The sequence below is a fragment of the Arachis ipaensis genome, chromosome B01, assembly GCF_000816755.2.
Source record: "Arachis ipaensis cultivar K30076 chromosome B01, Araip1.1, whole genome shotgun sequence".
Taxonomy (NCBI): domain Eukaryota; kingdom Viridiplantae; phylum Streptophyta; class Magnoliopsida; order Fabales; family Fabaceae; genus Arachis; species Arachis ipaensis.
Genome location: NC_029785.2, coordinates 53,141,418 through 53,167,758, shown reverse-complemented (window position 1 = coordinate 53,167,758; position 26,341 = coordinate 53,141,418). Strand labels below are relative to the sequence as shown.

General features: G+C 37.0%; 1 long non-coding RNA gene across 1 annotated transcript; it reads right to left on the bottom strand.

The window, feature by feature from the left end:
* Positions 8,797-24,906, bottom strand: LOC110270091. Its single transcript, XR_002359160.1, has 3 exons — positions 24,895-24,906; positions 23,220-23,223; positions 8,797-8,880 (listed from the first exon to the last, which is right to left on the bottom strand). It is a non-coding gene; the product is annotated as an uncharacterized LOC110270091 (long non-coding RNA).

The following is a 26,341-nucleotide window of genomic DNA, read 5'->3' as shown; positions in this document are numbered from 1 at the left end:
CCATATTTGAGTGGGATAATAAAGCTAATAGAGGTGAATTTCACCCACTCAAATGTAGGATTAGGTGACAACCTAGGCAAAGAAGCTTCCAAAGATCTTGGCAAAGCGTATTCAACTCCCATCCTTCTTCTTCTATGGACCTCCACCTCTTCACAAGATTTCTCAAATTCAACCATTTGTTCATCAATTTTATCTTCTTCACCAAGATGATTTGATGCTGGATCTTCAATTCCAAAGGAACTCAATTCTTGCTCTATGCCATCCAATTCTTCACATGGGATATGCTTTGGAGGATGTGCACTTTCCTCCTCAACATCAACTTCAATCTTGTTGGAGGGATTTTCTATGACCTTAGATTCCCATGGAGACTCTGCATCTCCTAAATCTTCATCCACTTCTTCCTCGTCTTCATCAATCATAGGTTCCTCCAATTATTCCAACACAAAGCAACAATCCTCATTTTTCACCAAAGTTTCCAATCTCCCCTTCATGCTATGCTCTTCAACCAATTATCCACATGTGACTATGGGAGTTCCTTGAGTGCTCAAGCATTGGGAGGCTAATCGGTTTACCACCTTATTCAAGGCGGCTATGGATTCTAGTGCCTCCCTTTGCATTTCTCTTTGTTCTTGAAGTAGCAAAGTGAGAGAAACATAAATTGGGGCTTGGGGTGGATAGGAAGGTTCATTATTTTGGAGGAAGGGTTCATAATAGGGAGGTGGTTCTTCTTGGTAGGGTTGTGGCGGTTCAACACTCTCCAATTTTTTCACTTGTTGCACAACATACTCCATGGTTGCTTGAAGCTAATCCATTGATTCCTTGAGGCGATCTCTTGATTCTTGTTCCAACTTGCTAGCATAAGTAAGATCATCTTGCTCTTGGATCAATGGACATGAATATTCTTCCATGGGAGGTTGTGGTGAAGAGTAAAATTCATCTTGTGGTTGAAAATTTGCATACATTGGAGGTGGTTCATCTTGGTAATAGTATGGAGGAGGTGGTTCTTGTAGGTGTTGAGGTGGTGGTTCTATATGTGGTTCATATGGCTCATATGGTTGTTGGTATGGTTCATATGGCTCATAGAAAGGTGGTTGGTGAAAAGGGGCTTGTGAGTATGGTTGAGGGTTATGTTGAGGATAAGGTTCATAAGCATATGGTGGGGCTTGTTGGTAACTACAAGGTGGTCCATCATAGCTATTGGATTGATATGCATTAGGAGTAGAATTATACCTATAAGAGACAGGACGAGGTTGTTGCCAAGAAGATTGTCCATAAGCTTGAGGCTCCTCCCAACCTTGATTCTTCCATCCTTGATGCACATTCTCATTGAAGCTTTTACTCCCTACAACATAATTGTAACCACACTCATAGCCAAAGTGATGAGAATTCATGATAGCAAGAGCAAATGGAAACAAACTCAAATAAGAAACAAAGAAAACCAAATCCTAAAACTAACAAAAACTAACAAGGAAACAAAAGGCAAATATATTCACAATATTCACATATATACAATAACCAATAACAAGCGCACTTGCAATTCTCTGGCAACGGCGCCATTTTGATGAATGGATTTTTGTATGGTATAGAATTTCACAAATGAATTCTCGTTGCAAGTATAGTTTCTAAACCAACAATAATCCTTTCATACAAAAATTTGGTTGTCACTAAAACAAACCCCTAAAAATAATAACCGAAGTATTCAAACCTTGGGTCGTTCTCCCTAGGAATTGCAATAAAGTGTTCTTGTTATTGGCTATGAAGTATATTTTGGGGTTTTTGAGATAATAGACAAGAAATATAAATGGCAAAGGAAATAAACTAACAACTAACAAAGCTCTTGGCAAGGTATGAGAACTAGAAGTTCTATCCTCATTATCCTCCTCAATTGTGACATCAATTGTCCATTGCTCCCACTTAGTCAACCTCTAACTATAAAGGAAAGACAAGTCGATGAATTAACTTGATTCCACAAGTCCTAGCCAAATCCCAAAAGAAAGACTAGCTTTAGTGGCATTCAAGTTAATTAGCAACTTCTAATTATCAATCAATAATAGAGTTTGATAACTCAAGAGTCACCAATTACTCAACCAAAGCCAAAAATAGAAAGATCTAACTCATAACTAAAAGAAGCATTTCAACAAACACATAGAAGGCAATAAAGGTAAACAACATAAATTGCAAGAATTAAAGAGAGATCTAACTACAAAGGCAATAGATCCATAATAGAAAATCAAAGCAACATGAAAAGACATGGATATAATAAATTGCATTGAAAGAGAAATAGATATCTACATAAGAATTCATAAAGCAAAAGGAAAATTGGAGCAAGAGAAGAAGTAGATCTAGATCTAGAAGAAGAAATTAACCTAAACCTAATCCTAATTCTAGAGAGAAGAGAGAGCTTCTCTCTCTAGAAACTAACTCTAACTAAAACTAACTAAAACTATCTAATAGTGTCTCATGTCTGATCCCCTTTGACTTCTGCATGTAAATAGGCTCAGAAAGTGAGTTGGATTTGGGTCTGGGAAGCCCAGAATTCACCCCCAGCGTTTTGCCTTTAAGTGAGTCAAGTGCGAGCATCGACACGTACGCGTGGGTCATGCGTACGTGTCGCTTGACAATTTGCTATCCACGCGTGCGCGTATGCTGCGCGTGAGCATCGATCTCAGCATCCCAAATCCTTGTTTCTTCATGAGTTCTCCACTTGCATGCTTTTCCTCTTCATCCCTTTGATCCATTCCTAGCCTTTCCATCTTGAATTCACTAACAAACACACCAAGGTATCTAATGGAATCAAAGGTGAATTAAATTTAGCCAATTAAGGCCTAAAGAGCATATTTTCACACTTGAGCACAAATTAGGAAACAATCATGAAACCATGCTATTTTCTTGGATAAATGTGAGAAAAGGTGATAAAATCCCCTAAATTAAGCACAAGATAAACCCTAAAAATGGGGTTTATCAATGTGAAAAAGTGAATAATGGGATGTTAGGTTTGCATTTGAATTGTATAGGTTGTACATTAGGTGAGAACTTAAGTTAATCAAAGATTCAAATTTCAAGCTCACTTGATCATATACATCCTTACCTTTACCCAAGCCACATTACAACCATGAAAAGTCCTCACGATACTTGTATGCATACATTGAATAATTGTTGATTGTTAGATGAAAAACAAATCTTAGAAAGCATGATTAAGAGGAGAATTGAGTGAATCAACCCTAAACACTTGAGCAATTAGAGTGTATACACATCCGGTGAGGGGTTCGATTGCTCGATTCTATGTTTCCACCTATTATTATTGCTTATCTTGCAAGTTATAAATTCTTTTCAATAACTCAATTCAATTGTGGATTTGATTTGATTGTGATTGCTTTTGCCCTTATGTTTATATATGTATTTTTTTAAATTGATTTGTTTTGACTAAGTAGTTGTATTCATTTAGATAGATTGCATATAGGTAGTTTTCTTGCTTTGAATAAATGTAATACCCCCCCCTTTCCTGTTTCTTTCTTGAGTTTAGCATAAGGACATGCTATTATTTAAGTGTGGAGATGTGATAAATTCACATTTCATGGTATTATTTTGCTCTAATTGGGTAGATTTTATCAACTTTTCCTACACTTATTCAATGAAACAGTATGGTTTTGTAAATTCTTCCTAAATCATGCTTTAAAATGAAAACATGCTTTTTAGGCCCTAAAATTGTTAAATTTTATTCACTTTAATTCTATTTGATGTCTTGATGTGTTTGTTGAGTGATTTAAGGTTTTGAAGGCAAATATAAATTGAAGAAGTGAGGAAGGAAAGCATGCAAAATGGGAGAATTCAAGAAATGAACGATTTGTAAAGCTGCCAATCTTGACCTCTCGGTACTAAATTGATCATAACTTGAGCTACAGAGGTCCAAATTAGGCGGTTCTAGTGACATTGGAAAACTAATATCTGGGGATTTAAAATGATATGCATATGTATATAGTGAACATGGAGTTTGGGTGTGCGTACTCATGCACTTATTCTTACACACGAGAAGAAAATCAGCAAGTGTGCATACGCACACACCTGTGCATGCGCACAAGTCCTGACACGTTACTTCATTAATTGCAACTCGCTGGCAGCAAATTTTGGGCCTCCAAAACCCAATCCAACTCATTTCTGATGCTATTTCAACCCTAATTCATAAGGCTGCACACGGATCGGATCGGATCGGATCGGATATAGCCTAAAATTCTATCCGATCCGCACTGCAAACATCGGATACGATATCCGCATTTTTTCAGGCTGGATCCGATCCGATCCAATCTGTATAGTTTCAATAAACTATTTTAAGATTTTGTTTGGCTGTTTTTACAAAAAAAATTATCCAGAAAAATTATTTTTCACCTGTTTAAGCCTATTTACTTCTAAAATATTATCAATAAAAGTTCTCTTGAATAACAAAAACAAAATAATAACACAAGATTTAAGTTTAATTATTCTTAGTTGAAGTACAACATAAAAAATTAAAAATAAGATATCATAAAATTCATAAAATAACACACTAAAATTCATATCACATTAGGGTTTACTTTCTTAAACTATGCTATTTATATGAGATGTGCGGATATGCGGATTTGCAGATCGGGTCTGTGAATATTAATGCTAAATCTGCAATCTGATCCTACCATAGTGCGGATCGGATAATATCCGCAAAATTCGAATCGGATGCGGATAATTACCGCGGATATGCGGATATTATCCGATCCAAGTGCAACCCTACTAATTCAAGGGGAAACAAGAGGGGAGCAATTAGTTTTAGGTTTTATCATGTTTTAGGGTAGTTTTCTAGAGAGAGAAACTCCCATTCTCTCTAGAATTTAGGGTTTTTAGCTTAATTTTTCTTTAATTTTAGTCTTTAATTCTTGTTTTAGTATAGTTTCATTTATGTTTTCATGCTCTCTTATCTTGATCCTCTTCATTTTTTTTTTGTTATTTTCTCAATTTTACCACATTTATGTTTATGAATTATGAACCTTTATTGATTTTAATTTTCATTTAAGGCAATTTGATATTTTTATGGTTATTATTATTTAATTGAGTTGCTATTATTATATTCTTGCATTTGGTAGTTTTAGATTTTATTTTTATTGCAATTTAATATGCTTTTATTTTCATGCACACCAAGTGTTTGATAAAATGCTTGGCTTAGTCTTAGTGTAGTTTTCCACACTCTTAGCTTGGAATTGAGGACTTTGGTGACCTTGAGTCATTGATGTCCATTCTTGATTGATATATTAGGGTAATTAGTTGATTTGGTTTCCATTAACGCTAGTCTTCCACTAAGTTAATTAGTGAGTTGGCTAGGACTTATGGATTGAGATCAATTATGCCTATTTGACTTATCCTCGATGTTAGGATTGACTAAATAGGATTGACTCTTCATAATCATCACATGTTTCTGGTTAATGTCTTGGATAGGTAACCTTAACTCTCAACCCTTGCCAAGAGTTCTCTTTTGCCATTTAATTTCCATTTTCATTGCTTTAATTGCTTTCCATTTAATTCCTTGCATGCTTTCTCTTTAATTCCTTGCTATTTACATTTCTTGCCTCTTGCCATCAAACCCCTTGTCCCCTCATAGCCAATAATTGAGCACTCTATTGTCATTCCTAGGGAGAACGACCCAGGAGTTTAAATACTCTTGGTTATTTTGATTTGAATTGTGACAAATTCTATATTTAAACTTTGATGTTGGTTGATTGTTGGGTTGGGACTATACTTGCAACGCTAATTCTATTTTGCGGAAAATTTCTAACCCACTTTTGGCTATTAATCAAGGCCAAACCTTTAAAATTAGCGCCTGGTTTTCAATTCTAATTTTTTTTCTTAAGCTTTTCTACTATTTTTATCATTCTCGCACAGTACCGGACATATTTAAGCCAGTATTGCCGGTTAATTTATCGATACGTATTTTTACGCAATTTTTCATAGAAAATTACATTTTCTATCTCAGAAAAATATACTGAGTCTAAATATCATATTTAAATTTTCTAATTAACATTCTAAATTTTTGGATCCTATTTTGGGCAATTAATTTAATTTAATTTAATTAAGCGATTAATTAGTCGCAGTCCTTATATATGAGGTTCAAGGGGTTTGCATATGAGAAGACAAGAATTTAAATGACAAGAAAGTAAATCAAACAACTAAAGATAACAAATACTATAGAGCCATTCTGGACAAGGATTGAGAATCAAGATTTTCCATCTTAGTCATTAATCATAACACAATAATTACCAAGAGCTAAGCCTATTACATTATCTCCAACATTGGAAGAAGATCAAGTAAGCCTAGTTAATCCCAATCCATAAGTAGCATGAATGAAAACAAGATTAACTAACAAGTCTAGATCACCAATCCAAATTGTGTATTAATGACTCAAGACTATCAAGTTTTTCTTTCCATGCCAAGAATGCTAAAAAATCTACTCTAAAACTAAGTCAAGCATTTTATCAAACACTTGGTGTACATAAAAAGAAAAGCATATTAAATTGCAAAAATAATAAAACCTAAAGCTACCATATGCAAGAAAATAGTAACAATAACTCAAACAAACATCAAAAAAACATAGACATATCAAATTGTATTAAAGGAATCAAAATTAACAAGAGTTCATAAAACTAAAAAGTATCACAAATGAGAAATTAACAAGAAAAACTAAGGAAATTAGAGTAATGGAACAAGGAAAAGCAATTGAAACTAGGTCAAAGCAAGAATTAAAACCTAAATCTAAGAGAAATTTACCTAAATCTATCCTAATTCTAAAGAGAAGAGGGAGATTCTCTCTCTAAAAAAATGACCAAAAGTATGGTTCCTAAGCTACACTAATTGCTCCCTCCTTGTTCCTTCTTGAATTTGGCCTCAAATACGTCAGAAATGAGTTGGATTTGGGCTTGGATGAGCTCAGAAATTGCTAGCCATGTTTTCTTTAAGTGAGTCATGTGCCGAGTGTCACGCGTACGCGCCATGTCACGCATACGTGCGTCCTGACGAAACTCTCACGCGTACGCGTGAGGCATGTGTACGCATGGCCATGAATTCCACCAAATCCTCATTTCTTCATGAATTCTCCACTTTGCATGCCTTTTCTTCATTTCTTCAATCCAATATTTGCCTTCTAAGCCTGAAATCACTTAACAAACACATCAAGGCATCGAATGGAATTAAAGGAAATTAAATTTAGCAATTTAAGAGCCTAAAAAGTATGTTTTTAATCTTAAGCACAATTTAGGAGAAATTCACAAAATCATGCTATTTCATTGAATAAATGTGAAAAAAGTTGATAAAATCACTAAATTCAACTCAAGATAAATCCTAAAATTGGGGTTTATCAATGACCCATGCGTACGCAAAAATAAGAAAAGATGCGTACGCATAAGGCATGCGTACGCACAACCCAAAAATCCTCCAATCTTCATTTCTTCATGAATTCTCCATTTTTGTATACTTTTTCTCCATTTCTTCAAGTCATCCTTACCTTTTAAATCTTAAATCACTTAAACAAATACCTCAAAGGCATCGAATGGAAGAAAAGTGAATTAAATTTGGCAAATTTAAGCATAAAAAATATATTTTTCACAATTAAGCACAATTAGGGAGATATTCACAAAAACATGCAATTTCAAGGAATAAATGCAGGTAAGATGATAAAATCCACTCTTTTCAAGCCAAAAATAATCGTCAAATATGGATTTATCAGTATTTCCATACCCGCAGGACAAGGACTAATTCATTGCGGATCAGAGCTCCATTTAAGGGTTTGTCGCTGGCTAATGAGTTGCTACATGCATAAGGCAGAATTTGAACCCTCAACACTTATTTAAGCGGACTAGTGAACTAACCACTAGACCAACCTAACATGATTTTTAATATTGATTTTTATACTCTCTCTGGATTATGCTAAGGTCCATCCTTTCAAGCTTTCGCCCTTTTTGTCGACTAAATCCCCAATGTGGTCCCCCAAATTTGGCACGTGTACCAATGTTGCCCCTCAGTTTTCAATTGCACTAAATATACCCTCTAGTTTGAGCTCTAGGCTACATATAGATCCTTCTACCCAGTTCCGCCATGAGTCAACAGGCGGAGCGCTGACTTGGCGCTGCCACTTCCACGTCGGACGTCTGAAACAACGTCGTTTTGCTTGTAGGGGGAATGAAAAAGAACGGCGTCGTATTGTCATGCAGGGATATTGAAAGGTTTCTTGTGTAAGGGTGATCATTCACAAGTCTTTCTTCTTCTTCTCTTAAACCATTTTGTCTCCTCTTCCTCCAAAGAATGTCATCACAGTAGGGCACCTTCACATTAGCGATTTTTTTAGTTTGTTAGCAGGAGAAGGAAGGATGTCAACCATATGAAGTTGTTGAACCAGAGGGTACCATCATCGTGAGTATCTACAAGATTAGCAATATTGTTACAAATTAAAAAGAATTTTTTTTGGGTACTCATTGATTGTTCTTCACTTGAGTTGTTGTTTGAGGTGATTTCATTTGCGTTTGCTTTTTTTTTAGATTATTATGATGTTAGGTTTTTTGTGGTTATTATGTTAGGATGGGGTTTTGTTTGCTCTATTTTTTAATGTTTGAAACAGGGTATTTTTCCATTAATGTTGCTGCATGTGTTTGATTTGTTTATTTATATCTCTCAAAATGGATAAAGTTTTGGACATTATGTTTCATCATGGAGGAACTTTTGAAAAGGGTATTGACAGAAAGATGGTGTACTATCCTAATAATAGAAGCTGCTTGGGTGATGTTGAAATGGATAGGGTGAATGTATTTTATCTAAGAAACTACTTTAAGGAGCTAGGTTATGACAGAATGAAAGAAGTTTGGTGGCTTGTACCTGGGAAGAGCATAGAGGTGGGTTTGAGGAAGTTAAACACTGATGCAGACTTAAGAGAGATGTATCGGATGGGTTCAAAAAACCAGGGTCTTATTGATATTTTTATTGAACATGAGGTTTCATCACCTAAACTACTGCAAGAGAAGGAGGTTATGATATATCTTGATGATCAAGTAAGAGATCTTGGAGAGCAAGCAAAGAAAAATGTCGCATCTGTCCCACACCATTGTGCCAATCCCAATGCTAAAAAGACTCCCACTATTAATATTAGTCGACGAAGTAAGCAGGAGGTTAAAGCCTCAGTTACGGTGCCTAATGAACAACTGAAAAAGAAGACTAAGACAGTCCCCAAACCAACTCAAACCAAAGTGAATAGGAGGTATTACTTAAGGTCTGCTATTGAGGTAGGTTGCACAAAGGGTCAAAAAAAGCTGCAAGATAGCAAGAACCTGTAATGTTGTTGTCCTCTGATGAAGACTCCTCTAATTCTAATGAGAGTTTAGAAGATGAGCCCTATAAACCAGTTAGGGAAGACAGCTCATCAGATTCATGTGTTGGGGACCCTATTCCTTCACGTAAGCTAAAAAGTAGAAAGAAACTACAAATAAGAGTGATGAAAAGTGTACATGCTTGTGCTACTATTGCTAGAGTGAACAAGAATCCAGAGAATTTCTGTCACAAGCTATTAACTATGGAGTCATACAAATCCACTTACAGCTACCACATCACCCCCTACCTGGCCAACAATTACGGGAACGATCTTAATACAATAGACCTTTGGCACCATTGGTTAAGAGAAAATCGAGACAACTCAAAACCAAGAGGAGAAATGATGCAGATGAAGGAAGACACTCTAACAAGAAATCAAAGCTAACTACCAGTTTGAAGAGGCAACTACGACCATTTACTTGCAAGTATTGCCTGCAGAAGGGTCATACAAAAAGAGGATGTTAGAAAAAGAGAGCTGCTACCAAAGTTGCGGAGGTTTTTGCAAAGGACCCTAAGAATGCTACTCAAAATGCCACTGCAACTGCATCTGCAAATGCTACAACAACTAGTACTACTGTAACTCACACTGCAACTGCCACTGCAACTGCTTCTAGTATAGCAACTAGAACTGCAACAGCATCTGCTACAGCTACTACTGCTGATCCTACCTCTCTTGTGAAAGTGGATGTCCAGTAGGCTGTGATTGATCTATCTCAGCTGTCATATTCTGAAGTAAAAGACTCCTAAAAGGTATTGTCTCAAAAAGTTTCATATTATATTTTTTAATATTTGGAATATTCTAATTTCTATAACTGTTTATGGTGTCATTTGTTTCCACAACAGAATCAAGAAGACGACACCAACCAAACCTGCAAAGCTGCCACCTAGAAGGTTGATGAGCGGATAATTTATACGCTTTTTGGCAGTATTTTTAGTATGTTTTTAGTATATTTTAGTTAGTTTTTATTATGCTTTTATTAGTTTTTAAATAAAAATCACATTTTTGGACTTTACTATGAGTTTGTGTGTTTTTCTGTGATTTCAGGTATTTTCTGACTGAAATTGAGGGACCTGAGCAAAAATCTGATTCAGAGGCTGAAAAAGGACTACAGATGCTGTTGGATTCTGACTTTCCTGCACTCGAAATAGATTTTCTGGAGCTACAGAAGCCCAATTGGCGCGCTCTCAATTGCCTTGAAAAGTAGACATCCTGGGCTTTCCAGCAATATATAATAGTTTATACTTTGCCCAATATTTGATGGCCCAAACCGGCGTTCAAAGTCAGCATAGAAATTCTGGCGTCAAAACGCCAGAACTGGCATAAAAGCTGGAGTTAAACGCCCAAACTGACACAAAAGCTGGCGTTTAACTCCAAGAAAAGTCTCTACACATGAAAACTTCAATACTCAGCCCAAGCACACACCAAGTGGGCCCGGAAGTGGATTTCTACATCATTTACTCATTTCTGTAAACCCTAGGTTACTAGTTCTCTATAAATAGGACCTTTTGCTATTGTATTTAAAGACTTTTGATCTTTGATTAGCCTTATGCTATCTTAGACCTTTGGGAGGCTGGCCATTCGGCCATGCCTAGACTTTATTCTTATGTATTTTCAACGGTGGAGTTTCTACACACCATAGATTAAGGTGTGGAGCTCTGTTGTTCTTCATGAATTAATGCAAATTACTACTATTTTTCTATTCAATTCACGCCTACTTCTTCTCTAAGATATACACTCGTTCTTCAACTTGATGAATGTGATGATCCGTGACACTCATCATCATTCTCACCTATGAACACGTGCCTGACAACCACCTCTGTTCTACTTGCAATAGCTTGAATGGGTATCTCTTGGGTTTCTAATCTAAGATTAGAACCTTCGTGGTATAGACTAGAATTATTAACGGCCATTCTTAAGGTCTGGAAAGTCTAAACCTTGTTTGTGTTATTCTGAGTAGGATCTGGGAAGGGATGACTGTGACGAGCTTCAAGCTCGCGAGTGTTGGGCGTGTGACAGACGCAAAAGGATCAATGGATCCTATTCCAACATGATCGAGAACCGACAGATGATTAGCCGTGCGGTGACAGCACATTTGGAACAGTTTCACTAAGAGGACGGGAAGTAGCCATTGACAACGGTGATGCCCAACATAAAGCTTGCCATGGAAAGGAGTATGAATAATTGGAAGAAGGCAATAGGAAAGCAGAGGTTCAGAAGGAACAAAGCATCTTCATACGCTTATCTGAAATTCCTACCAATGAATTACATAAGTATCTCTATCTTATTTTATGTTTTATTCATATTTTAATTATCAATTCTCCATAACCATTTGAATCTGTCTGACTGAGATTTACAAGATGACCATAGCTTGCTTCAAGATGACAGTCTCCGTGGGATCGACCCTTACTCACGTAAGGTTTATTACTTGGACGACCCAGTGCACTTGCTGGTTAGTTGTGCGGAGTTGTGACAAAGAGTTGAAATTACAATTGTGCGTACCAAGATGTTGGCACCATTGATGATCACAATTTCGTGCACCAAGTTTTTGGCGCCGTTGCCAGGGATTGTTCGAGTTTGGACAACTGACTGTTCATCTTGTTGCTTAGATTAGGTAATTTTATTTTATGTTTAAGCTTTTTACTTTTTTATTTTTATTTTCGAAAAAAATTTTCAAAAATACAAAAAATTTTCTATTCTGTTCTTCAGAGTTTTTAAGAATGAATTCTAGAGTTTCATGATGATTTGTTGAAGTCTGGCTGGCTATGAAGCCATGTCTAATCTTTTGGACCGAGGTTTCAACTTATCATCACAAGAGCTTGTTGATTTCTATCAATTTTGTTGTTGAAAGTAATGATCTGCTAAAGCTTGGCTGGCCATTGGCCATGTCTAGTGTTTTGGACCGAAGCTTTCACTGAAAGCTTGGCTGGCTAGTAAGCCATGTCTAATTCCTGGACCGGAGTTTTAGACTAACATTGCAATGATTCCTGGAATTCCTATTAAAAATTTTGAATCCCTTTATTTTCCTTTCCATATAATTTTCGAAAAATCACAAAAAAAATTTTAAAATCATAAAAATCAAAAATATTTTATGTATCTTAGTATCAATTTTTAAGTTTGGTGTCAATTGCATGTCTTTCTTCTTCTTGCATTTTTTCGAATATATGTAATATGTTCTTCATTGATCTTCAAGCTGTTCTTGATGATTCCATAGCTCTGATCTTTAATTTTTACTTATTTTCTGTCTTTTGTTGTTTCTCATATGCATTTTCAATTTGTTATGGTCCTTAGTATACAAACTTCTAAGTTTGGTGTCTTGCATGTATTGTTTATTTGATCTTCGTTGCACCCTTTTTATTATTGTGTCTCATCACTAAAAATTCAAAAAAAATTTCAAAATTGTGTCTTTTCAAGTCAATAACACAGAGAATTGAAGATTCAGAACATTCAGCAGAGGAATTACACAGAAAAAGCTGGGCGTTCAAAACGCCCAGTGAAGAAGGAAAACTGGCATTTAAACGCCAGCCAGGGTACCTGGCTGGGCGTTAAACGCCCAAAAAGGTAGCATTTTGGGCGTTTAACGCCAGGAGGATACTAGAGGGAAAATTTTGTTTTTAATTCAAATCTTTTTCAAATTTTCATAATTTTTCAAAATCAAATCTTTTTCAAATCATATCTTTTCAATCATATCTTTTCAAAATCAATTTCTTTCCATTTTTTTTTATTTATTACTATTTTCAAGTTGTTACTTGCCTATTAAGAAAGGATCAAATTTTAATTCTAGAATCATATCTTTTAATTTCTTGTTAGTCAAGTAATAAACTTTAATTTTAAAAAACCTTCTTCTTTTTAATTTGATTTTCAATCATATCTTCTCAATCATACCTTTTCAATCACATCTTTTTCAAAATTAATTTTCAATCAAACCTTTTTTATTCCTAATTTTAAAATTCTTTTCAAAAATCACTTAATTTCTTTCCCAATCTTAATTTTCGAAAATCATTTACCAAATTTTCAAAATTTCTTCTAATTAATTCAAAATAAAAAAAAAAATTTCGAAAATTCTTCCCCCTTTTAACATTTTTCTCTATTTAAAGGACTAACACTCCTCCTCAAGGTGCAAATTCAAACTCTCTTCTTCTTTATATGTTCGAATTCTTCTCTATCTACCTCCTCCTTCTATTCTTCTTTTCCTCTGACACCTCAAAGAATCTCTATACTGTGACATAGAGGATTCTACATTTTCTTCTCCTCCCTTTTCATATGAGCAGGAGTAAGGACAAGGGCATTCTTGTTAAAGCTGATCCTGAACCTGAAAAGACCTTGAAGAGAAAGCTAAGAGAAGCTAAGGTACAACTCTCTATAGAGGACCTAACAGAACTTTTCAAACAAGAAGAAGCCATGGCAGCCGAAAACAACAACAATACCAACAATGCAAAGAAGATGCTTGGTGACTTTACTGCACCTACTCCTGACTTCTATGGGAGAAGCATCTCAATCCCTGCCATTGGAGCAAACAACATTGAGCTTAAGCCTCAATTAGTTTCTCTGATGCAACAAAATTGCAAGTTTCATGGACTTCCATTGGAAGATCCTCATCAATTCTTAGCTGAATTCTTGCAAATTTGTGACACTATCAAGACCAATGGAGTTGATCCCGAGGTCTACAAGCTTATGCTTTTTCCCTTTGCTGTAAGAGACAGAGCTAGAACATGGTTGGATTCACAACCTAAAGAAAGCCTGAACTCTTGGGAAAAGCTAGTCAATGCCTTCCTGGCAAAGTTCTTTCCACCTCAAAAATTGAGCAAGCTTAGAGTGGAAGTCCAAACCTTCAGACAGAAGGAAGGTGAATCCATCTATGAAGCTTGGGAAAAATACAAGCAACTGATCAGAAGGTGTCCTTCTGACATGCTTTCAAAATGGAGCATCATAGGTATTTTCTATTATGGTCTATCTGAACTGTCCAAGATGTCATTGGACAGCTCTGCTGGAGGATCTCTTCATCTGAAGAAGAAGCTTATGATCCTGAGAACCCAGCAATGGAAGAGGTGAATTACATGGGAGAACCCTATAGAAACACCTATAATCCTTCATGGAGAAATCATCCAAACCTCTCATGGAAGGAGCAACAGAGGCCTCAACAAGGCTTCAACAACAATAATGGTGGAAGAAATAGGTTTAGCAATAGCAAGCCTTTTCCATCATCTTCTTAGCAACAGACAGAGAATTCTAAGCAGAGCCATTCTGACTTAGCAACCATAGTCTCTGATCTAATTAAAACCACTCAAAGTTTCATGACTGAAACAAGGTCCTCCATTAGAAATTTGGAGGCACAAGTGGGTCAGCTGAGCAAGAAAGTTACTGAACTCCCTCCTAGTACTCTTCCAAGCAATACAGAAAAAAATCCAAAAGGAGAGTGCAAGGCCATCAACATACCCCACACGTCGAACCTGGAGAGGAGGAAGAGGCAGTGATCTCCACTGAGGAAGACCTCAATGGACGTCCACTGGTCTCCAAGGAGTTCCCTAATGAGGAACCATGGGAATCTGAGGCTCACACTGAGACCATAGAGATTCCATTGAATTTACTTTTACCATTCATGAGCTCTGATGAGTATTCTTCCTCTGAAGAGGATGAAGATGTTACTGAAGAACAAGTTGCTAAGTACCTTGGAGCAATCATGAAGCTAAATGCCAAGCTATTTGGTAATGAGACTTGGGAGGATGAACCCCCCTTGCTCACCAAAGAACTAGATGATTTGACTAGGCAGAAATTACCTCTGAAGAGACAAGATCCTGGAAAGTTCTCAATACTTTGTACCATAGGCACCATGACCTTTGAGAAGGCTCTGTGTGATCTAGGGTCAAGCATAAACCTCATGCCTCTCTTTTAATGGAGAAGTTAGGGATCCTTGAGGTACAAGCTGCAAGAATCTCACTAGAGATGGCAGACAATTCAAGGAAACAGGCTTATGGACTTATAGAGGATGTCTTGGTAAAGGTTGAAGACAACTACATCCCTGCTGATTTCATAATCCTAGACACTGGGAAGTGTATGGATGAATCCATCATCCTTGGCAGACCCTTCCTAGCCACAGCAAGAGCTGTGATTGATGTTGACAAAGGAGAATTGGTCCTTCAAGTGAATGAGGACTCCCTTGTGTTTAAAGCTCAAGGATCTCCCTCTGTAACCATGGAGAGGAAGCATGAAAAGCTTCTCTCAATGCAGAGTCAAACAAAATTCCCACATTCAAACTCTAAGTTTGGTGTTGGGAAGCCACAACCAAGCTCTAAGTTTGGTGTTGAGAGGCCATTATCATGCTCTGAGTATCTGTGAGGCTCCATAAGAGCCCACTGTCAAGCTATTGACATTAAAGAAGCGCTTGTTAGAAGGCAACCCAATTTTACTTATCTATGTTAAATTTCTATTTTCCATTGTTATTTTATGTTTTCTGTAGGTTGATGATCATGTGAAGTCACAAAAATAATTGAAAAAGCAAAAACAAACTAAAAAACAGAATGAAAAATAGCACACCCTGGAGGAGAAGCCTACTGGCGTTTAAACGCCAGTAAGGGCAGCAGAATGGGCGTTAAACGCCTAGTTTGGTACCATTCTGGGCGTTTAACGCCAGAAATGGGCACCAGACTGGCATTTAACGCCAGAAAAGGGCAAGAAGCTGGCGTTAAACGCCAGAAATGGGCAGCAACCTGGCGTTTAACACCAGGATTGGCAGCAAAGGGCGTTTTGCACGCCTAATTGATGCAGGGATGAGAAATCCTTGACACCTCAGGATCTGTGGACCCCACAGGATCCCCACCAACCTCAACTCACTCTCTCTCTTCTTCACACCTTTTCATAATACTCTTCCCCAAAAAACCTTCACCAATCCACATCCATCCATCATAAACCCCACCTACCTCACTATTCAAATTCAAACCACTTTCCCTTCCAATCCCACCCATACATGGCCGAACCCAAACCCTCCCTCCACTCCTATATAAACCCATCTTCACTCTTTCATTTTCCCACATCTTCAACACTACTTCACCCCCTTGGCCGAAACACTACCCCCATCCATCTCTTCTATTTCTTCTCCCTCTACTCTCTTTATTCTTCTTTTGCTCGAGGACGAGCAAACCTTCTAAGTTTGGTGTGGTAAAAGCGTTGCTTTTTATTTTTCCATAACCATTTATGGCACCTAAGGCCGGAGAAACCTCTAGAAAGAGAAAAGAGAAGGCAAAAGCTTCCATCTTCGAGTCATGGGAGATGGAAGGATTCATCTCAAAGGTCCATCAAGACCACTTCTATGAAGTTGTGGACAAGAAGAAATTGATCCCCGAGGTCCCTTTCAAGCTCAAAAAGGGTGAATATCCGGAGATCCGACATGAGATTCGAAGAAGAAGTTGAGAAGTTCTCACCAACCCCATTCAACAAGTCGGAATCTTAATGGTTCAAGAGTTCTATGCCAATGCATGGATCACCAAGAACCATGATCAAAGTGTGAACTCGGACCCAAAGAATTGGCTTACAATGGTTCGGGGGAAATACTTAGATTTCAGTCCGAAAAATGTAAGGTTAGCATTCAACTTGCAAATGATGCAAGGAGATGCACACCCCTACACTAGAAGGGTCAACTTTGATCAAAGGTTAGACCAAGTCCTCATAGACATTTGTGAAGAGGGCACTCAATGGAAGAGAGATTCAAGAAGAAAGCCGGTTCAACTAAGAAGGCATGACCTCAAGCCCGTGGCTAGGGGATGGTTGGAGTTCATCCAACGCTTAATCATTCCCACTAGCAACCGGTCTAAAGTTACTATAGACCGGGCTATCATGATCCATAGCATTATGATTGGAGAGGAAGGAAAAGTTCATGAGGTTATATCCCTAGAACTCTACAAGGTGGCGGACAAGTCCTCTACTTTGTCAAAGTTAGCCTTCCCTCATCTTATTTGTCACCTTTGCAATTCAGCTGGAATTGACATAGAGGAAGACATCCTCATTAATGAGGACAAGTCCATCACTAAGAAAATGATGGAGCAAACAAGATATCCCACTCATGGACAAGAGCATGAGGAAATTCCTCATCATGAAATCCCTGAGATACCTCAAGGGATGCATTTTCCTCCACAAAATTATTGGGAGCAAATCAACACCTCCCTAGGAGAATTAAGTTCCAATATAGGACAACTAAGGGTGGAGCACCAAGAGCATTCCATCCTCCTCCATGAAATTAGAGAAGACCAAAGAGTTATGAGAGAGGAGCAACAAAGGCAAGGAAGAGATATTGAGGAACTCAAGCGCTCCATAAGATCTTCAAGAGGAAGAACAAGCCGCCATCATTAAGGTGGACCCGTTCTTTAATTTCCTTGTTCTTTATTTTCTATTTTTTCGAATTTTTATGCTTTATGTTTATTTATGTTTGTGTCTTTATTACATGATCACTAGTGTCTAAGTGTCTATGCCTTAAAGCTATGAAAATGAATCCATCACCTTTCTTAAATGGAAAATGTTTTTAATTGAAAAAGAAAAAGAAATACATGAATTTCGAATTTTAAAACAGTTTAGTTATTTTGATGTGGTGGCAATACTTTTATTTTTCTGAATAAATGCTTGAACAGTGCATTTTTTTGAAATTTTTGTTTAAAAATGTTAAAATTGTTGGCTCTTGAAAGAATGATGGAAAAGAAAAAAGTTATTGATAATCTGAAAAATCATAAAAATGATTCTTGAAGCAAGAAAAAGCAGTGAAAAGCTTGCAGAAAAAAAAAGAGAGAGAAAGAAAGAAAAAGAAAAAGCAAGCAGAAAAAGCCAATAGCCCTTTAAACCAAAAGGCAAGGGTAAAATAAAAAAGGATCCAAGGCTTTGAGCATCAGTGGATAGGAGGGCCCACAGGAATAAAATCATGGCCTAAGTGGCTAAACCAAGCTGTCCCTAACCATGTGCTTGTGGCGTGAAGGTGTCAAGTGAAAACTTGAGAATGAGCGGTTAAAGTCGTGGTCCAAAGCAAAAAGAGTGTGCTTAAGAGCTCTGGACACCTCTAATTGGGGACTCTAGCAAAGCTGAGTCAAAATCTGAAAAGGTTCACCCAGTTATGTGTTTGTGGCATTTATGTATCCAGTGGTAATACTGGAAAACAAAATGCTTAGCATCACGGCCAAGACTCATAAAGTAATTGTGTTCAAGAATCAACATACTGAACTAGGAGAATCAATAACACTATCTGAATTCTGAGTTCCTATAGATGCCAATCATTCTGAACTTCAAAGGATAAAGTGAGATGCCAAAACTGTTCAGAAGCAAAAAGCTAATAGCCCCGCTCATCAAATTAAGACTGATCTTCATAGATATTTTTGGAATTCATTGTATATTCTATTCTTTTTATCCTATTTGATTTTCAGTTGCTTGGAAACAAGCAACAATTTAAGTTTGGTGTTGTGATGAGCGGATAATGTATATGCTTTTTGGCAGTATTTTTAGTATGTTTTTAGTATATTTTAGTTAGTTTTTATTATGCTTTTATTAGTTTTTAAATAAAAACCACATTTCTGGACTTTACTATGAGTTTGTGTGTTTTTCTGTGATTTCAGGTATTTTCTGACTGAAATTGAGGGACCTGAGCAAAAATCTGATTCAGAGGCTGAAAAAGAACTGCAGATGTTGTTGGATTCTGACTTCCCTGCACTCAAAGTAGATTTTTTGGAGCCACAGTAGCCCAATTGGCGCACTCTTAAATGCGTTGTAAAGTAGACATCCTGGGCTTTCCAGAAATATATAATAGTCCATACTTTGCTCAAGATTTGATGGCCCAAACCGGGGTTCAAAGTCAGCATAGAAATTCTAGCATCAAAACACCAGAACTGGCATAAAAGCTGGAGTTAAAAGCCCAAACTGGCACAAAAGCTGGCGTTTAACTCCAAGAAAAGTCTCTACATGTGAAAGCTTCAATACTCAGCCTAAGCACACACCAAGTGGGCCCGGAAGTGGATTTCTGCATCATTTACTCATTTCTGTATACCCTAGGTTACTAGTTCTCTATAAATAGGACCTTTTGCTATTGTATTTAAAGACTTTTGATCTTTGATTAGCCTTATGCTATCTTAGACCTTTGGGAGGCTGGCCATTCGGCCATGCCTAGACCTTGTTCTTATGTATTTTCAACGGTGGAGTTTCTACACACCATAGATTAAGGTGTGGAGCTCTGCTGTTCTTCATGAATTAATGCCAAGTACTACTGTTTTTCTATTCAATTCACGCCTACATCTTCTCTAAGATATACACTCGTTCTTCAACTTGATGAATGTGATGATCCGTGGCACTCATCATCATTCTCACCTATGAACACGTGCCTGACAACCACCTCTGTTCTACTTGTAATAGCTTGAATGTGTATCTTTTGGGTTTCTAATCTAAGATTAGAACCTTCGTGGTATAGGCTAGAATTATTGGTAGCCATTCCTGAGGTCCGGAAAGTCTAAACCTTATCTGTGGTATTCCGAGTAGGATCTGGGAAGGGATGACTGTGACGAGCTTCAAACTCGCGAGTGTTGGGCGTGTGACAGACGCAAAAGGATCAATGGATCCTATTCCAACATCATCGAGAATCGACAGATGATTAGTCGTGCGGTGACAGCGCATTTGGAACATTTTTACTGAGAGGACAGGAAGTAGCCATTGACAACGGTGATGCCCAACATAAAGCTTTCCATGGAAAGGAGTATGAATGATTGGAAGAAGGCAATAGGAAAGCAGAGGTTCAGAAGGAACAAAGCATCTTCAAACGCTTATCTGAAATTCCTACCAATGAATTACATAAGTATCTCTATCTTATTTTATGTTTTATTCATATTTTAATTATCAATTCTCCATAACCATTTGAATCTGCCTGACTGAGATTTACAAGATGACCATAGCTTGCTTCAAGCCGACAGTCTCCATGGGATCGACCCTTACTCACGTAAGGTTTATTACTTGGACGACCCAGTGCACTTGCTGGTTAGTTGTTGATGAGCGGATAATTTATACGCTTTTTGGCATTTTTTTACATAGTTTTTAGTATGATTTAGTTAGTTTTTAGTATATTTTTATTAGTTTTTAATAAAAGATCACATTTCTGGACTTTACTATAAGTTTGTATGTTTTTTTATGATTTCAGGTATTTTCTGGCTGAAATTGAGGGACTTGAGCAAAAATCATATTCAGAGGCTGAAGAAGGACTGCAGATGCTGCTGGATTCTGACCTCCCTGCACTCAATGTGGATTTTCTGGAGCTACAGAACTCTAAATGGCGCGCTCTTAATTGCGTTGGAATATAGACATCCAGGACATTTCAGCAATATATAATAGTCCATACTTTGCCCGAGTTTAGACAATGCAAACTGGCATTCAATGCCAGTTCCATGTTGCATTCTGGAGTTAAACGCCAGAAACAGGTTGCAAAGTGGAGTTAAACGCCAGAAACAGGTTACAAACTGGCGTTCAACTCCAAGAGAAGCCTCTACACGTGTAAAGCTCAATGCTCAGCCCAAGCACACACCAAGTGGGCCCCAGAAGTGGATTTCTGCATTATTTACTCATTTCTGTAAACCCTAGTAACTAGTTTAGTATAAATAGGACTTTTTACTATTATATTTTCATCTGGGGATCTTCGGATCTATCTTTGATCAGTTTTATGCTATCTTAGACCTTTATGGGGGGCTGGCCACTCGGCCATGCCTGGACCTTGTTCTTATGTATTTTCAACGGTAGAGTTTCTACACACCATAGATTAAGGTGTGGAGCTCTGTTGTTCCTCATGAATTAATACAAAGTACTATTATTTTTCTATTCAATTCAAGCTTATTCTGATTCTAAGATATTCATTCGCACTTCAATATGAATGTGATGATCATGACTGTCATCATCATTCCCAACCTATGAACGCGTGCCTGACAACCACTTCCGTTCTACCTTAGATTGAATGAATATCTCTGGGATTCCTTAATCAGAGTCTTCGTGGTATAAGTTAGAATCCATGGATGGCCATTCTTGAGATCCGGAAAGTCTAAACCTTGTCTGTGGTATTCCGAGTAGGATCTGGGAAGGGATGGCTGCGACGAGCTTCAAACTCGCGAGTGTTGGGCGTAGTGACAGACGCAAAAGGATCAATGGATCCTATTCCAGTATGATCGAGAACCGACAGATGATTAGCCATGCAGTGACAGCGCATTGGACCATTTTCACTGAGAGGACAGGATGTAGCCATTGACAACGGTGACGCCTAACAAAAAGCTTGCCATAGAAAGGAGTATGAATGATTGGATGAAGACAATAGGAAAGCAGAGGTTCAGGAGGAACAAGCATCTTCATACGCTTATCTGAAACTCTCACCAATGAATTACATAAGTATCTCTATCTTTAATTTACATTTTATTTATATTTTAATTATATTTTAATTATATTTTAATTATCAAATATCCATAACCATATTAATCTGCCTGACTGAGATTTGCAAGATGACCATAGCTTGCTTCAAGCCGACAATCTCCGTGGGATCGACCCTTACTCACGTAAGGTTTATTACTTGGACGACCCAGTGCACTTGCTGGTTAGTTGTGCGAAGTTGTGACAAAGAACTAAGACTATAAACGTGCGTATTAAGTTTTTAGCGCCGTTACCAAGGAATGAACCGTCACGATTTCTGCACACCAAGTTTTTGGCGCCGTTGCCGGGGATTGTTCGAGTTTGGACTACTGATGGTTCATCTTGTTGCTCAGATTAGGTAATTTTATTTTAATTTTAAGCTTTTTATTTCTTATTTTCGAAAATAATTCAAAAAAAATATTTTTTTCTTCTTTTTCATTCTTCCCAAAATAGTTTTCGGAAAAAAAATAAAATAAAATACAAAAAAAAAATTTAAATCATAAAATCAAAAATATTTTAGTGTTTCTTGTTTGAGTCTTGTGACATGTTTTAAGTTTGGTGTCAATTGCATGTTTCCATGTTTCTTGCATTTTTCGAAAATTCATCATGTGTTCTTCATGATCTTCAAGTTGTTCTTGATGAATTTCCTTGTTTAATCTTTGTATTTTCATGTTTTGCATCTTTTCTTATTTTTCATATGCATTTTCAATTTGTTAGTGTCTAAAGTTTGAAAATTTCTAAGTTTGGTGTCTTGCTTGTTTTTCTTTTCTAAAAAATTTTCAAAAATAAGTTCTTGGTGTTCATCTTGACATTCAAAGTGTTCTTGGTGTTAATCTTGACATTCATAGTGTTCTTGCATGCATTGTGTGTTTTGATTCATAATTTTTATGTCTTGTGTCTTTTTTGTGTTTTTCTCTCTCATCATTAAAAATTCAAAAATCAAAAAAATATCTTTCCCTTATTTCACTCATAATTTTCGAAAATTTGAGTTGACTTTTTCAAAACTTTTTAAAATTTAGTTGTTTCTTATGAGTCAAATCAAATTTTCAATTTAAAAATTCTATCTTTTTCAAATCTTTTTCAAAAATCAAATCTTTTTCATTTTTCTTTTATGATTTTCGAAAATTTCAAATTGATTTTCAAAATCTTTTTCTTATTTTTATTTCATATTTTCAAAATTAATGCTAACAATTAATGTGATTGATTCAAAACTTTTAAGTTTGTTACTTGCCTAGTAAGAAAGGTTCAATCTTTAAACTCTAGAATCATATCTTTTTAGTTTCTTGTTAGTCAAGTAATCAACTTTGATTTCAAAAATCAAATTTTTTTAAATTTCTTTTTCAAATCTTTTTCAAATTAAATGTCAATCACATCTTTTTCAAAATCAATTTCAAAATCTTTTCTAACTTCTTATCTTTTTAAAAAAAATTTCAAATCTTTTTCAATTAACCACTTAACTTTTTTGTTTGATCCTTATCTTTTTCAAAACTACCTAACTAACTCTCTCTCTCTAATTTTCGAAAATCCCTTCCCTCTTGTTCAAAATTTCTTTTTAATTAACTATTTGTTTTAAATTTTAATTTGATTTAATTTTATTTTTCTTTTTAAATTTTTGAATTTTATTTTAAATTCAATTTAAAAACAAAATTACTTTTATTTTAATTTATTTAATTTTCGAATTCTATCATCTCTCATCCCCTTCTGTTTATTTATTCATCTACTAACACCCCTCTTTCACCCAAGAATTCGAACTCATTCCTCTCCCTTGTGTTTGGATTCTTATCTTTTCCTTCCTCCATTATTCTCTTCTTATACTCACATAAGGAATCTCTATACTGTGACAAAGAGAATTTCTCTTCTTTTCTGTTTTCTTCTTTTTCATATGAGTAGGAACAAGGATAAGAACATTCTTGTTGAAGCTGACCCTGAACCTGAAAGGACTCTGAAGAGGAAGCTAAGGGAAGCTAAAGCACAACTCTCTGGAGAAAATCTGACAGAAATTTTCGAAAAAGAAGGAGACATGGCCGAAAATAATAACAATGCAAGGAAGATGCTTGGTGACTTTACTGCACCTAATTCCAATTTACATGGAAGAAGCATCTCAATCCCTGCCATTGGAGTAAACAATTTTGAGCTGAAACCTCAATTAGTTTCTCTGATGCAATAGAATTGCAAGTTTTATGGACTTCCATCCGAAGATCCCTTTCAATTCTTAACTAAATTCTTGCAGATCTGTGATACTGTTAAGACCTGAGAGGAATCCTGTGAGTAATGGGACGCCTCAGAGGAAGGGAGTTCTTGAAATTGATACTCTGAATGCCATATTGGCTCAGAATAAAATATTGACTCAGCAAGTCAATATGATCTCTCAGAGTCTGAATTGATTGAAGGAATCATCCAACAGTACTAAAGAGGCATCTTCTAAAGATGAAGCTTATGATCCTGAGAACCCTGCAATAGCAGAGGTGAATTACATGGGTGAACCCTATGGAAACACCTATAATCCCTCATGGAGAAATCATCCAAATTTCTCATGGAAGGATCAACAAAAGCCTCAACAAGGCTTTAAAAATGGTGGAAGAAACAGGTTTAGCAATAGCAAGCCTTTTCCATCATCCACTCAGCAACAGACAGAGAATTCTGAGCAGAATCCATCTAGCTTAGCAAATATAGTCTCTGATCTATCTAAGGCCACTGTAAGTTTCATGAATGAAACAAGGTCCTCCATTAGAAATTTGGAGGCACAAGTGGGCCAGCTGAGTAAAAGAGTCACTGAAACTCCTCCTAGTACTCTCCCAAGCAATACAGAAGAAAATCCAAAAGAGAGAGTGCAAGGCCATTGATTTAACCATCATGGCCGAACATACAAGGGAGGAGGAGGACGCGAATCCTAGTGAGGAAGACCTCCTGGGACATCTAGTGACCAATAAGGAGTTCCCCTTTGAGGAACCAAAGGAATCTGAGGCTCAATTAGAAACCATAGAGATTCCATTGAACCTCCTTCTGCCCTTCATGAGCTCTGATGAGTATTCTTCCTCTAAAGAGGATGAAGAAATTACTGAAGAGCAAGTTGCTAAGTACCTTGGTGCAATCATGAAGCTGAATGCTAAATTATTTGGTAATAAGACTTGGGAAGATGAACCTCCCTTGCTCACCAATGAACTGAATGCATTGGATAGGCAGAAATTACCTCAAAAGAAACAGGATCCTGGAAAATTCTTAATACCCTGTACCATAGGCATCATGACCTTTGAGAAGGCTCTATGTGACCTGGGGTCAGGAATAAACTTAATGCCACTCTCTGTAATGGAGAAACTTGGGATCTTTGAGGTGCAAGCTGCCAGAATCTCATTAGAGATGGCAGACAACTCAAGAAAATAGGCTTATGGACAAGTAGAGGACGTGTTAGTAAAGGTTGAAGGCCTTTACATCCCTGCTGATTTTATAATCCTAGACACTGGGAAGGAAGAGGATGAATCCATCATCCTTGGAAGACCCTTCCTAGCCACAGCAAGAGCTGTGATTGATGTGGACAGAGGAGAACTAGTCCTTCAACTAAATGAGGACAACCTTGTGTTTAAAACTCAAGGATCTCCTTCTGTAACCATGGAGAGAAAGCATGAAAAGCTTCTCTCACTGTAGAGTCAACCAAAGCCCCCACAATCAAACTCTAAGTTTGGTGTTGGGAGACCACAACCAAACTCTAAGTTTGGTGTTGAACCCCCACAGTCAAACTCTAAGTTTGGTGTTGGGAGGTCCCAACAATGCTCTGAACATCTGTGAGGCTCCATGAGAGCTCACTGTCAAGCTATTGACGTTAAAGAAGCGCTTGTTGGGAGGCAACCCAATGTTATTTAATTATATCTATTTATTTTCCTTGTGTTATTTCGTGTTTTATTAGGTTGATGATCATGTGGAGTCACAAAAACTACTGAAAAATCAAAAAATAGAATGAAAAATAGCATTAAAAATAGCACACCCTGGAGGAGAGCAGTCTGGCGTTTAAATGCCAGAAACAAGTATCTGTCTGGCGTTTAACGCTAGAAACAAGCATTTGCCTGGCGTTAAACTCCAGAAACAGGCTACATTTAGGCGTTTAACGCCAGCAACAAGCAGCAATCTGGCGTTAAACACCAGGATTGCACAGCATGGGCATTTTACACGCCTAATTGGAGCAGGGATGTTAAGTCCTTGACCCCACAGGATCCCCACATTTTCTTCTCTCCTCTTCACACCTTTTCATAACTCTCTTCCCCAAATACCCTTCACCAATCACCTCAATCACTCCTTCCCATCACCTCTTCACCACTCACATCCATCCTCTCTTCCCCATAAACCCCACCTACCTTCAAAATTCAAACTATTTTTCCTCCCAAATCCAACCCTAATGGCCGAACCCTAAATCCCATCCCACCCCTATATAAACCCCTCATTCCTTCTTCATTTTCACACAACTCAACCCTTTCTTCTTCCCTTGGCCGAATACACACCTCTCCCCTCTCTCCTCCATTCTTTTTCTTCTTCTCCTTCTTTCTTTCTTCTTTTGCTCGGGAACGAGCAAACATTTTAATTTTG